This window comes from Ochotona princeps, chromosome 13, assembly GCF_030435755.1.
Source record: "Ochotona princeps isolate mOchPri1 chromosome 13, mOchPri1.hap1, whole genome shotgun sequence".
Classification (NCBI taxonomy): Eukaryota; Metazoa; Chordata; class Mammalia; order Lagomorpha; family Ochotonidae; genus Ochotona; species Ochotona princeps.
Genome location: NC_080844.1, coordinates 2951901 through 2966182, shown reverse-complemented (window position 1 = coordinate 2966182; position 14282 = coordinate 2951901).

Genomic DNA, 14282 nt, shown 5'->3' with positions numbered 1-14282 from the left:
AATCATCTGCCTGATGTGTTGTTGGATCCTGTTGGCTAGTATTTTATTGAAGATCTTTGCATCTATGTTCATCAAGGATATCGGTTTGTAGTTCTCTTTTTCTGTTGTTTCTCTCTCTGGCTTTGGTATTAAGGTGATATTAGCTTCATAGAAAGAGCTTGGAAGGATTGCCTCTTTTTCTATTGTTTGAAAAAGCTTGTGTAAGATTCGGGTAAGTTCCTCTTGGAACGTTTGGTAGAATTCAGCAGTGAAGCCATCTGGTCCTGGACTCTTCTTGGTTGGGAGGGCTTTAATTACTGATTCAATCTCAGTATATGTTATTGGGCTGTTCAGATTGTTAATTGCTTCTTGACTCAATTTTGGTGGATTGTATGTGTTCAAAAATCTATCCATTTCCTCTAGGTTTTCTGATTTGTTCGCATATAGTTGCTTGTAATAGTTCCTGATGATTCTTTGTATTTCTGAGGTATCTGTTTTTATATCTCCTTTCTCGTCTCTGACACTATTGATGTGTATTTTCTCTCTCCTTTTTTTAATTAGTCGAGCTAGTGGGGAGTCTATTTTGTTGATTTTCTCAAAGAACCAGCTCTGTGATTGATTGATCTTATGTATAGCTCTCTTGGTCTCTATTTGGTTTATTTCCTCCCTTATTTTGGTGATTTCTTTTTTCCTACTAATCTTGGGATTGCTTTGTTGTTGTGTTTCTAGTTCCTTCAGCTGTAAGGTTAGCTGATTTACTTGGTGCTTTTCTTGTTTCTTGAGATAAGCATTAATTGAAATGAACTTTCCTCTCAGCACCGCCTTGATTGTGTCCCATAAGTTCTGATAAGTTGTGTTGATGCCTTCATTTGTTTCAAGCAATTTTTAAATTTCCCCTTTGATTTCCTCTCTAACCCATTGCTCATTTAGTAACATATTGTTCAGCCTCCATATGTTTGTAAGTCTTCCTTGGTGTTTCGAATTCTTGGTCTCAAGCTTCATCCCTTGGTGGTCTGAGAAGATGCATGATATGATTTCCACTTTTTTAAATTTGCTGAGGCTTGTTTTATGTCCTATAATATGATCAATTCTGGAGAAAGTTCCATGTACTGATGAAAAAAAGGTGTATTCTCTGTCTGTAGGATGAAAGGCTTGATAGATGTCAACTAAGTCCATTTGCTCTAGAGTTTGGGTGAGTTCTATCGTTTCTTTGCTGAGTTTCTGGTTTTTTGATCTGTCCATTTGCGTTAATGGGATATTAAGGTCTCCCACTATGATCGTATTGGAGTCTATTTCTCCCTTTAGGCCCGTTAATATTTGTTTCACGTAGCTAGATGCTTTGGCATTTGGAGCATAAACATTTATTATGCTGATCTCTTCCTGCTGGAGGCTTCCTTTGATCCTTATGCGGTATCCTTCTTTGTCTCTTTTGATGCTCTTTACATCAAAGTCTATATCATCTGATATAAGAATGGCTACACCTGCTCGTCTTTCCTTACCATTAGCTTGAAATATCTTTTTCCATCCTTTCACTTTCAATTTTTTCTGATCTTTGTTGGTGAGATGCGTCTCCTGTAAGCATCAGATAGTTGGGTTTTGTTTTTTGATCCAATCCTGCGATCTATGGCGTTTGACTGATGAGTTTAAGCCATTTACATTCAGCGTTATTATGGGTAAGGGGCAGTTTGGTCCTGTCATTTTGGCGATGTGTTGTTCTATGATTGGGTCTTCTGTTAGCCTTTTAGTGAGATGTTCTCCACATTTGCCTTTGTTTCTGGTGGTTGCTATTTCTTTTTTCTTTCATGAGAACATCCTTGAGTATCATTTGTAGGGCAGGTTTAGATGAGACAAAATCTTCAAGTTTTTCTTTAATGTGGAAGAATTTTATTTCATTTTCAAAGACAAAGGAGAGCTTTGCAGGGTAAGTTATTCTGGGCTGAAAATTTTTCTCTTTTAGAATCTGGAATATGTCACTCCCATTGTTCTGGCCTGTAGTGTTTCCTCTGAAAGGTCAGCTGTGAGTTTGATTGGGGTTCCCCTATATGACACCTGACTTTTTTCTCGTGCACATTTAAGGATTTTTTTCTTTTTGTTCAACTGAAGAGAGCTTGATTATCATGTGTCATGGTGAAGTTCATTTTTGGTCAACTCTGTTGGGAGTTCTGTTACCCTCCTGTATATTACTTTCCAATTCTTTGCTCAGATTAAGGAAGTTTTCCTGTATTATTTCTCTAAATACGCCTCTAATCCCAGCTTCTCTTTCTGCACCTTCTGGAACTCCCATAACTTTTATGTCAGACCTTTTAATTATATCTTTTAATTCTTGGATACTTTTTTTAGCTTGACCTAGCTCTGCTTCCAGCTTTTTGCTTGTTTCTTCATGGTGGCAGGAACTATCTTCTAATTCTGAAATTCTTTGTTCTGCCTCATTCCTTCTGTTGTTGAGACTCTCCACTGTATTTTTAATTTGCTCTACTGTGTTCTTCATTTCTGATATATCAGCCTTGATTTGATTTATTACTGCTATTTCATCTTTGAACTCTTGTTTGTACTTCTCATTGTTGACCAGGAGCTTTGCAATGAGTTTTCTGAGTTCTTTGTGCCCCATTTTCTCAATGTCTTCCTCAGTTAATTCAGAGTGGGCAAAGCTTTTGCTCCTTTGTTGGAAAGACTTCAGTAACATTCATAGTGCTTTTGTCTTGTCTTTTACCTTTTGTAGTTGCCAATCTGGTTGATGAAATTATCTCTATGGTGTATTACCTACAGGTCTATAACTTGATTGTTATGTTCAATCAGTGCCCTGGATTTGGCGAACACAGCTGCTGTGAACAATTGCTTTGTCCACTGCACTGATTTTGTAAGCAGCACTGAGCTTGTCGCCCCCTGCTGGCCAATAAGTCTATGTACCTCCTGGGGTTATTTTGGGTGGAGTTGGAGGCGTGCCTTTTCGGGGCTGTTTTTTTTCCCTGGAGCCTATGCAGTGCTCTAAGATGGAGGTAATTTTGTCCCCAGGTCAGTCCTTGGGCGATTCAGCTGACCTCCCTTCAGTGTAACAGTGTCTGGTCCCGTGACACTGTTATCTGAGAGTTGCTGAATTAGCGCATGCGCAGTTTGCCACTCCTTCTCTTGCAGTTTATCAGTGTTCGGAGCACATGCCTCAGTGTCCAAGATGGCGCCCACATCGGGTACCAGTAAAGATCAGGGGGCTGTCGCCATCAGCTCCAGGGACCACACAGACCCCACAGGCTGCAAGGCTGTTGCCATGGTCTCAGCTCCGCGCAGTTAACCAGCAACACGCCTACTCTGGATCTCCACTTGGGGTCCACACTTGCTGCGCTGTCACCCGATATGGCACCAGGTGGAGAACTACAGCTGCTGGCTTTCAGTTCCAGGGACCACGCAGGCCCTGCAGGGAGCAAAGCTGGTGCTCCTATCCACCCTTGGATCAGTTCCTTATGAACAGCCAGAAAGGGGCCTGTGTGTTGCTCTGTAAACTCCGAGTTCTGCCTCTCCACACAAGATGGCGCCCTGAGTCCCTGACTCTCTCTTCCTGTAGCTGGTCACAGTCACTCAGCTTGTCTGTCTGCTCCCAGACCACACTTGCTTTCCCAGCTCCCTGCGCGGACACAGACTCTCACCTGGCAGTCACAACGTCTGTGTGGAGGCCAATGCTGGATGTTTGGCTGGCTCTGGAAACGGATTGCTGGAGCCTGGATCACCAGAGCCTGGATCATCGGAGACCAGATCACTGGGATCGGAGTTGCTGGTTGCCGACTGCTGGTGGGTTATTCGACCCACTACAACACTGCTGTCTCATTTCCGCAGCTTCCCTGTGTCCAAGGGGTTCCTGGTACCCCCTGCTTACTGCCTGAGCCCTACTTATCCCCTGTAATCTACTTATTGTACTTCTCCCTGCCTAAAGATTCTCCGCCTTATCCATCATTTTTGAGATAATGGACTTTTAATTGGCATGATCATCAAAGGGACAATTTTTTTTTTAAATAGCATGTTTTTACTGAACATTGGATTTGACAGAAAGCTTTGTACCAACTACGTACCAAATTGAACTGCAGCTGTTTCTTCTTCTTGTGCCTCCCCATCCCCATAGGAGGAACTCCAGAAATCACAGTGCCTGAGTGGCCCTGCTACCTCCTTCTGGCCACCTCCAGGGACTGCCCAGCTGTGAACAGACAGCCAACACTGTGTGCTGACAGCGCCTCCCTGTGGTCACACACAGATTCAGTGAAGCTGTGACTGGTCCAGCTTCACTGCCTATTTTGGGCTTTATCTCCTACCCAAAGGAGAGATGGTTAGATCCCCAATTTGGTGGTATCTCGTGAGCAAAGGATGCTAGAAGTCATTGGATTTAGCTCCCAGATCTCTCTGCTGTAGTGCTGTACACTTAAAAACTTTTACTTCATCACTGTTCTCCATTCATACTGTTCAACCATTCACATATAAGGATTGGCACTGTGGGCTAACAGGCTAATTCTCTGCCTGCCATGCTGGGATCCCATATGGGTTCCAGTTCATGTTCTGGCTGCTCCACTTCCCATCTAGCTCTCTGCTTGTGGCCTGGGAATACAGTCGAGGATGGCCTAAAGCCTTGGGACCCTGCACCCCAATAAGAGACCCAGAGGAAGCTCCTGGCTTTGGATCGGCTCAGCTCTGGCTGTTGTGGCCACTTGAGGAGTGAACCAGCACATGGAAGACCTTCTCTATCTCTGTAAAATCTGCCTTCAAATAAAAACAAACCTTAGAAAAAATTTCTGTATGTATAAATATTGAATGGGGACCATGTTCTTCCAGTGCATAAAACATGCTGTCCTAACTGTTCAGGTGCAGGAAGCCCTGAAGGGACACTAGAATGGCCACTGGGCACATTCTGCATTTTCTGGGCCTGGCTTTCACCCGGTGTCCCTCATGGCCACTGTTGGAATTTTGCCTGCCTGCTACTGGGCTTGCCCCACTTTGTGATCACCCAGTAGCATGTCAAGCTCTTCAACTTTCTCTGTTCCCCAAAACAGACTTGCTTGCCATGGAGTGTGTCTCAGAGAACCCTGCCTGTTTTGTTTTAGCAATCTCCTTATTTCTTCATCCCTGAGGAAGCTGGGAAATTATGGAAGGCCTGAACACAGTGAGCTTTTCTGATTTTTTGCATGCAAACACTGATGTCTCTACCAAAATGTGCACCGTGACCTCTGACATGATCAGAAAGTCAAGGGAAATAGACTTGCCTTATAGCCAATGCAAGTGTGTTTGGTGGGGGGGGCTGCCAAAAGACACCCTTCTGCCCTCGCTTAATCTTTAAAACTTGTAATTTGCGCATTACAAAGTGGACATTCCTTACAAGACTGTCTCTGGTGGTTCTTATGATCTTAGAACACTGTTGGACCGCAGAGAGCTGGTGTAGGTTGGAGTAGGGAAAGAGGGGAACCGATCCAGCAGAGAAACAGGCTAGGAAACAGAAAATTGTAGGGAGAAGAGCAAGAAGGTCACTGGAGCTCACTAAAGCAAGAAGATCTACACAGCGTGAAGGAACAGCCGCAAAAAGTGGGAAAGAAAATACAGCACGCTGCGCGGAACTTGGTGAGTCAGGATCCCAGGCAGAGGGAAGGTGGCAGAGACTCAACCGTCCCAAGGACAGAGGCGGCTAGAAGGATAGGCGCCCACACCGACAGGGGCACCAGTCCACTGGAGGGCAGGAGCCCCAAGAGGAGGCTACTGGATTGATCATTGGGGGCATCATCCCCTGCAGAAGTGGAGGACAAGCAGGGGAGATTTCCCAGAGGTGTGCCTCTCAGCTGCTCAGCGTTTTTGGGAGAGTGCAGAGGGAACTGGAGTGGCGCTGTGGGACTGGGGCTCAGAGATCCCCGTATCGGCTCCTAGTTGTGGACTGTCTGCTGGACAGTCCAGTGGATCCTGTTGCTGGGCTGGAGCGCAGACTAGTGGTGGCACATCTGCGTGCCCTTCACAGCTCTGTGCCTCTCGGGAATCCGCTTCCACCCTTGAGAGAGTGCAGCTGAGGAAGTGGCTTCTCTGGGGCGAAGTCCCATGCTGGGCGCAGCTGGAAAGGCCTGATCTGAGCAGGCTTGGTGGAATTGGCCAAACAGGTTCTCCCAGCAGGAGCCCACTCGGAAAGACCTGCCTGCAGTGTCAGTGGAGCTGCGCCTCTGAGTAGGAATCCCGGAGAGTGCAGTTCAGCACTGGGACCAGTGGAGATTTCTAGCCCAGCCCAGCCCGGAGTTGGGGGTTTCAGGCTTCAACCAGCGGGGGCCTCTGCTCTGCTAACCTCAAGACCTGAAGGAGAGTCTCAGCTCAGCACTGAGGTAGAAACCCCCGCTGTGCTAGCCCTGTGACCCAGAGCAGAGGCACGCTTGAGAGTGGTGCACGGCCTTTGAGAGGGAGCCACAAGGGAAGGGGCCTGGCACTTGGGCTGGCCCACAAAGCCTCCTGACCCAGCTTGGGGCTGTGATATACAGACCCTGAAAGTAGCTGGTGACACAGGCAGTACGCCCTGCTGGGCTCAGCCAGAGAACCCAAACCAGAGCCGGCTCAGCTGAATCGACGCTAAAATCCCAAAACAACAAGTAGCAAAAACACAATTAGGAGAAGTATCAGATAAAGCAATGACCCAGAAGAAAGATCAAGCACTCCCTCCCAATACAAGCAAAAACTAATCCCAATATCTGAGATGCAAGATGAAGACATAGAGGAAATACCAGATAAGGACTTTAAGAAACTAGTGATGAAATTCATGAGAGACAGTGAGAAGCGCTGGGAAAAGTCCAAGGTATTCGAAAACCATGTCATTGCAGAAATAAACCAAGTCAAAAAGGAATCCTCGATATAGAGTACAAAATTGAAAGCCTAACCAACAGAATGAACACAGCAGAGGACAGAATATCAGAATTGAAAGACAATCAGAATGAAAGGCAGCAGCTCATCAAACAGTTGGAGACAAATCTAGAGAAAGCCAATAGGTCCATACAGGAAATGAAAGACAACCTCAAAAAATCAAATATTAGAATAATAGGCCTTCCCGAAGGAGTGCAAAAGGAGACAGGCTTGCAATGGGTGCTCAATGAGATAATACAGAAGAACTTCCAAAACACTGGAAACATAAATCCAGCACAAATCCAGGAAGGACAAAGGACCCCAGTAGATATGATCCAAACAGATCGTCACCCACACATGTGGTCCTCAAGCTACCCTCAAGTGAACACAATGAAACTATTCTAAGACAAGTAAGATAAAAGGATAAGATTACTTTCAGGGGAAGGAAAATCAGAATCACAGCCGACCTATCAGAAGAAACGCTCCAAGCAAGGAGAGAATGGGGTAAAACCTATCAAATCCTGAAACAAAACAACTGCCAACCAAGAATAACGTACCCAGCAAAGCTCTCATTTGTATTTGAGAATGAAATCAAATACTTCAACAGGAAAGAGAAACTCGAAGAATACATCAACACAAAACCAGCTCTGGAAAATCTCCTCAGGAAGGTGCTAAACCCAGAAAGAAAAAACACAAACCAAAATCAAAGATGGCAAATGGGAAGACCTCCCCACTGAAACCCATACAAGGAAAGTCAACCAATCAGAAACTCTAATAGTCGCAAATAAACACTTGCACACTTACACACACTCATGGCAGCCCAAAATCAAACCCTCTCAATATTATCTCTAAACACAAATGGCCTAAACTCACCAATCAAAAGGCATAGATTAATGGAATGGATCATCAAACAGCACCCAACAATCTGTTGCCTACAAGAGACATACCTAATCAGAAAAGCCTCTAAGAAATTTAAAGTGAAGGGATGGAAACAGATATTTCATGCCAGTGGACGAGAAAAAAAGGCTGGGGTAGCTGTCCTAATTTCAAATGATATAGACTTGAAGCTGACAGACATCAAAAAGGACAGAGAAGGACATTATATATTGGTGAAAGGATTGATCCATCAGGAGGCAATTACCATCATGAACATATATGCACCAAATCCCAATGTGCCTAGCTACGTGAAGCAATTACTTACAGACTTAAGGGGAGACATAGATACACGCACAATAATAGTGGGCGATCTTAACACTCCGCTAACAGCTATAGACAGATCAACAAAACAAAAACTCAACAAAGAAACAACAGAGCTCATACAAATATTAGAACAGCTGGAATTAATAGACATCTATAGAACTTTTTATCCTAAGACCACAGATTATACATTTTTTCAACAGTACATGGCACCTTCTCCAGGATCGACCACATGATAGGACACAAAGCAAAGCAAAATAACTTCAAAAAGATAGGAATCATACCATGTACCCTCTCAGACCACCACGGAATGAAACTGGAAATCAGCAATTCAAAATGCCCAAGGAAATACAGAAACTCTTGGAAGTTGAACAATATGCTATTAAACAAACAATGGGTCAGGGAAGAAATTAAAGATGAGATCAAAAAATTTATGGAAACCAATGAAAACTCTGACACAACATTCCAAACTTGTGCGACACGGCCAAAGCAGTGCTACGGGGTAAATTCATTGCAATTGGAGCTCATGTCAAGGCCCAAGAGAGGCGCCAAATACAGGAACTAAGCACACACCTGCAGGAATTGGAAAAGCAGCAGCAGATGAGCCCCACACACAACAGGAAACAAGAAATCATCAAAACAAGGGAGGAAATCAACCAGATAGAAATAAAAAAAAACATGCACAAAATCAACGAATCAAAAAGCTGTTTTTTTGAAAAGATAAACAAAATAGACACCCCGCTGGCCCGACTGACAAAGAAAAAACAAGAGAAAGCAAGAATTAAGAGCATCAAAAATGAAAAAGCAACATAACAACAGACATTACAACCATTAAGAACATAATCAGAAATTACTACAAAGCACTGTACTCCAAGAAATCAGAAGACCACCAAGAAATGGAAAAGTTCTTAGACTCACACCACCTGCCAAAACTTAGCCCAGAGGCAACAAACGACTTGAACAAACCCATAACTGAAGCAGAGATTGAATCAGTGATTAAAGACCTCCCAACAAAGAAAAGCCCAGGCCCAGACGGCTTCATTACAGAATTCTACAAATCATTCCGAAGAGAACTGACCCCAATCCTCTACCAACTCTTCAAAACAATAGAAAAGGAAGCAACCCTTCCAAACTCATTCTATGAAGCCAACATTACCTTAATCCCAAAACCGGACAGAGATCCTACAGAGAAAGAAAACTACAGAACTATCTCTTTGATGAACATTGATGCTAAGATACTCAACAAAATCCTAGCCAATAGAATTCAAAAACACATCCTACAGATCATTCATCCGGATCAAGTAGGATTGGTGGTTCAACATAAGGAAATCCATAAATGTGATACACCACATCCAAAAACGGAAAAACAAGAATCACATGATAGTATCAATAGATGCAGAAAAAAGCTTTCGACAAAATCCAACACAACTTCCTGCTAAAGGCCCTAAAAAAGGTAGGCATAGATGGAAAAATTCACAACATAATCAAAGCAATAGATGAAAAACCCAACGCCAGCATCATACTGAATGGAGAAAAACTGGAACCCTTCCCATTAAGATCTGGAACAAGAGAGGGATGTCCACTTTCTTCACTACTATTCAACATAGTTCTAGAGGTACTCGCTGAGGCCATAAGACAAGAAAAAGAAATCAAAGGAATCCAAATTGGAAATGAAGAAGTCAAGCTTTCACTGCATGCAGATGACATGATACTTTATATGGAAGAGCCAAAAGGCTCAACACAGAGACTACTAGATCTAATATGAGAGTTCGGTGGAGTGGCAGGGTACAAAATTAATGAACAAAAATCAACAGCCATAGTGTATTCTAACAGCCCCAAGTTGGAAAAAGATCTAACCAGCAAAATACCATTCAAAATAACAAAGAAAAGCATGAAGTATCTGGGAATTAACCTAACCAAAAATGTAGGAGACCTATTTGAGGAAAACTACAAACTACTGAAAAAAGAAATTGAAGAAGACCTCAAAAGATGGAGTAACATCTCATGCTCCTGGATAGGTAAAATCAATATCATTAAAATGTCTATATTGCCAAAAGCAATATATACATTCAACGCAGTTCCAATCAAATTGCCAAAAACATTCTTCATGGAACTGGAAATAATGATCCAAAGGTTCATCTGGAAACACAAAAAACCACGAATAGGTAGAACCATCCTGAACAACAGGCACTTAACAGGGGGAAATCACAGTAGCAGACCTCTGGACATACTATAGGGCAGTGGTTATCAAAACAGCCTGGTACTGGCACAAAGATAGAGAGGAAGATCAATGGAGCAGAATAGAAACACCAGAAAAGAACCCACACAGATACAGTCAAATGATCTTTGATAAAAGGACAGACGATAATCCAGGCAAATGGGAAGGTCTGTTCAGTAAATGCTGTTGGGACAACCGGTTGATAGCCTGCAGCAACAAAAAGATAGACCCACATCTCTCACCATATACTAAGATCAAATCTAAATGGATAACAGATCTAAACCTGCATCCAGAAACCTTCAAACTTTTGGAAGAAAATGTTGGAAATACTATGCAAGATCTAGGGGTAGGTCCCTACTTCCTAAGAAGGACACCAAAAGCAGTAGAAATCGAGACCAAAATAAACAAATGGGACCTCATCAAACTAAGAAGCTTCTGCACAACAAAGGAAACAATCAACAAAGTAAAAAAGCAATCCACAGAATGGGAGAAAATCTTCGCGCACAACATAGGTGATAGAGGACTAATCTCCAGAGTATGCGAAGAATTACAAAACAGCCAAAACACCAAAATGAACAAGCCACTCAAGAAATGGGCACGGGAAATGGGCAGACATTTCACAAAGGAACAATCCCAAATGGCAAATAAACATATGAAAAAATGTTCAAGCTCCCTGGCAGTAAGGGAAATCCAAATTAAAACATCAACGAGATACCACCTAATGCCAGTAAGAGTGGCCCACATGAAAAACACCAACAACACTTGCTGGCGAGGTTACAGGGAAAACGGAAACCTACTCCACTGCTGGTGGGGCTGCATATTGGTATAGCCTCTATGGCAATTAGTATGGAGAATATTCAAACAACTCAAAATCAACATACCGTATGACCCAGCTATAGCACTCCTAGGAATATATCCAGAACACTTGTTTTATGAGAGACCAACATGCACTCCTATGTTCATAGCAGCACAATCAGTAATTGCAAAAACATGGAAACAGCCAAAATACCCATCAGCAGAGGATTGGATAAGAAAGCTATGGTTCATCTACTCCATGGAATACTACTCAGCTATTAAACAAAACAAAATGCAATTTTTTGTGGCCAAATGGGCCAAACTGGAAACCATAATGCTAAGGGAAATGAGCCAATCCCAAAAAGTTAGATACCACATGTTTGCCTTAATTTAATATGATATGATGTTAAGCATATCATTGTTATGATATGGATATTATGTCTTTTGTAGTACATAAACTAAAATTGAACTGTGAATGGGGGGTCACAGAAAGTGGTTAAGAAATCGCATTTATTTTTAACATGTTGACTGCTCAATACCATGTCAATTAATTCCATAATGATGTTAATTGTTGCAGACGGTATATTAGTGCTTTTATTTGACCGGGAAGATACTCTGCTGACTCTGCCCTCAGACCAGAGAGGTTCTACCCAATAAGTAGTTGGACTTGTCTGGACTATGGGATATTGGACTCTATGCTTGGCAAATACTTGCAGGGAGGGAATTTCAACTGAATTTGAACTATGGTTATGCAGCAGGGTGGAGGAGCCCACCATGGGGGGAGGATGGGGGAGAGAATCCCAGATTCTATGTAATTACAACACAACGTAATTAATGAATAAATTAAAAAAAAAAAAAAAGAATACTGTTGTCTCACTCTCGGTGACCTTGGTGCTTGCTGGAAGGTTTAAACCATGAGGGGATTCAGAACTGAGGTTTGAAACCATTGATGTAGCACAGGAAAACATAGGAGAAATGCCAGAGGACATCGGCAAAGACTTCTTGGAGAAAAACCTAGAAACACAGTCAGTAAAAGCAAAAAGAGTCAAATTGGATTGCATCAAGCTGAGAAACTTCTGCACGGCCCTAGGCATGCACAACCAACTGGCAGAATGACAAAAAAAAAAAAAATTGTGGAAGCTCCTCATCCCTAAAGGGTTAACACCCAGTCTTTCTATAATGCTCAACACACTCAACAGATCCAGGAGCGAAACAAGCAAGGACAAGAGTGGACATTTTTCCCAGGATGAAATACAAAATGGCCAAAAGACACAAGGAAAGGAAAAGTGTTTAGGAACCCTCAGCATGAGCGAAATGCCAGCAAAAACCACACTAAGATGTTATCCCTCCCCTGTTAGAGAGGATAGCATCTCCAAAACCAAGTGTAGCAAATTCTGGCGAGGAAAAGGTACCCCAGGAGACCATTAACAGGGTTGGCAATTGGCGTAACCCCAGTGAAGACAATATGGAAACGTCTTGAAAAACTATCAGTGGCTCTTCCACAGGACCTGGCCATTACAGTTCTGGGAAATGTGCCCAAAGGAGATAGATCTGCCATAGGAAAGAATCACCTGGGCTCCCACGATCCCAGCAGCTCGACCAACAATTGCTAGAAATCCGACACCAGATGACTGACATACGCACTCATCAACAGAACGGATGCAACTAGAAAACCTTACAAAATGTCACTTTTCCCTGAAGGGTGGTATTTAACGTGCAGAGTATGGGAAAACTATTTTCAATGCATTTGACTGTAATTGACATCTTTGGATTTAATGATTGCTTATAATCCTTAATTGTATTCCTGAACAGTGGTCTTTACATTTTACATGGTGCAGTTCACTTACTAGAGCACAATGCCTTTGAGTATAATGTAAATTTAACATGTAGCACTAAATTTAACAAAATAAGGAGAGGTGGCCTGGAGCAATAACATAGTGGCTGAGGTCCTCATCTTCAATGTGCTGAGATTCCATATGGGTGCCGATTCTAATCCTGGTGGCCCCACTTCCCATCCAGCTCCCTGTCCGTGGCCTGGGAAAGCAGTGGATGACAGCCCAAAGCCTTGGGACCCTGCACGTGCATGGGAGACCTTGAAGAGGCTCCTGGCTCCTGTCTTTGGATTGGCTCAGCTCCAGTGGGTAACAGTTGCACATGCACATCACATGCGTGTACTGCCTGTGGACCAGATGGGCAAGGCTAACACTCTTCCAACTGAATGCGTACAGACACTGTGGAGGAATGTGGATCCCTCCTGTTACTGGGCTCCTCCTCATGTGGAATCCTGTCCAGGTGAAGAACTCAAGATGGAAAACATGTTTCCTTGTTGACATCAGAAGCTCCTGGTGCCATCATGTCGTCCAAATGCATGAACAGCAATATCCAAGGGAGGAGTACCCCTGAAAAGTGGGCCCGAGACCTTGTCAAGGAACCACTTCTGTAATCCAGGTGGCCATGAAAGGGGTCAGGTAAGATCTTGCAGGAACATTCCAGATTGAAACCTCCCAAAGACCATAAGTGGAGGAAGCAGTTGCACAAATTGATCCTCATGTCCACCCTGATCTCGCACCAATTTTGGGTGTAGAAAAACCTACAAATACATCTCTTTCCCACTTATCGTGAAACCGCAAATCACTTGTATGGGGTTTATTTATTCTTGGTGGGAAGGCAGATTTATAGAAAGAAGGAGAGAAAGAGAAATACATCTTCCTTCTGCTGCTTCACTCCTCATGAGTCTTCAGTGAATAGAGATGTCAAAATGAGTTGTAGATATGAAGACAGCTGAAAGTTTTCTAGAATTCTCATCAAAATCTTTGTCCAAATTCAAACCTTATAATTGACAATTGGACATATTTAAGACAAATATTTGTTGAAAAAATTATTTACTTTTATTGGAATATCAGATATAAAGAGAGGAAGAAATACAGAGAGGAAGATATTCCATCCACTGATTCACTCCCCAAGTGGCCGCAAAATGTCTGAAGCTAATCTGATCCAAAGCCAGGAGCCAGGAATTGCTTCTGGATCTCCCATGCAGGTACAGAGTCCCAGGGTTTGGGCCAACCTTATCTGCTTTCCTAGGCCACAAACAGGAAACTGAATATGAAGTGGGGCCACCGGGACATGTATCGGCACCCACGTGGAATAATGGAGCATGCAAGAGGAAGACTTCAGCCACTAGGATATTGTGCGCCAGGCCCAAGAAATCCCCATTTGTCTTTGTCTTTCTTCTCTGTCTAAATCTTCCATCCTCACC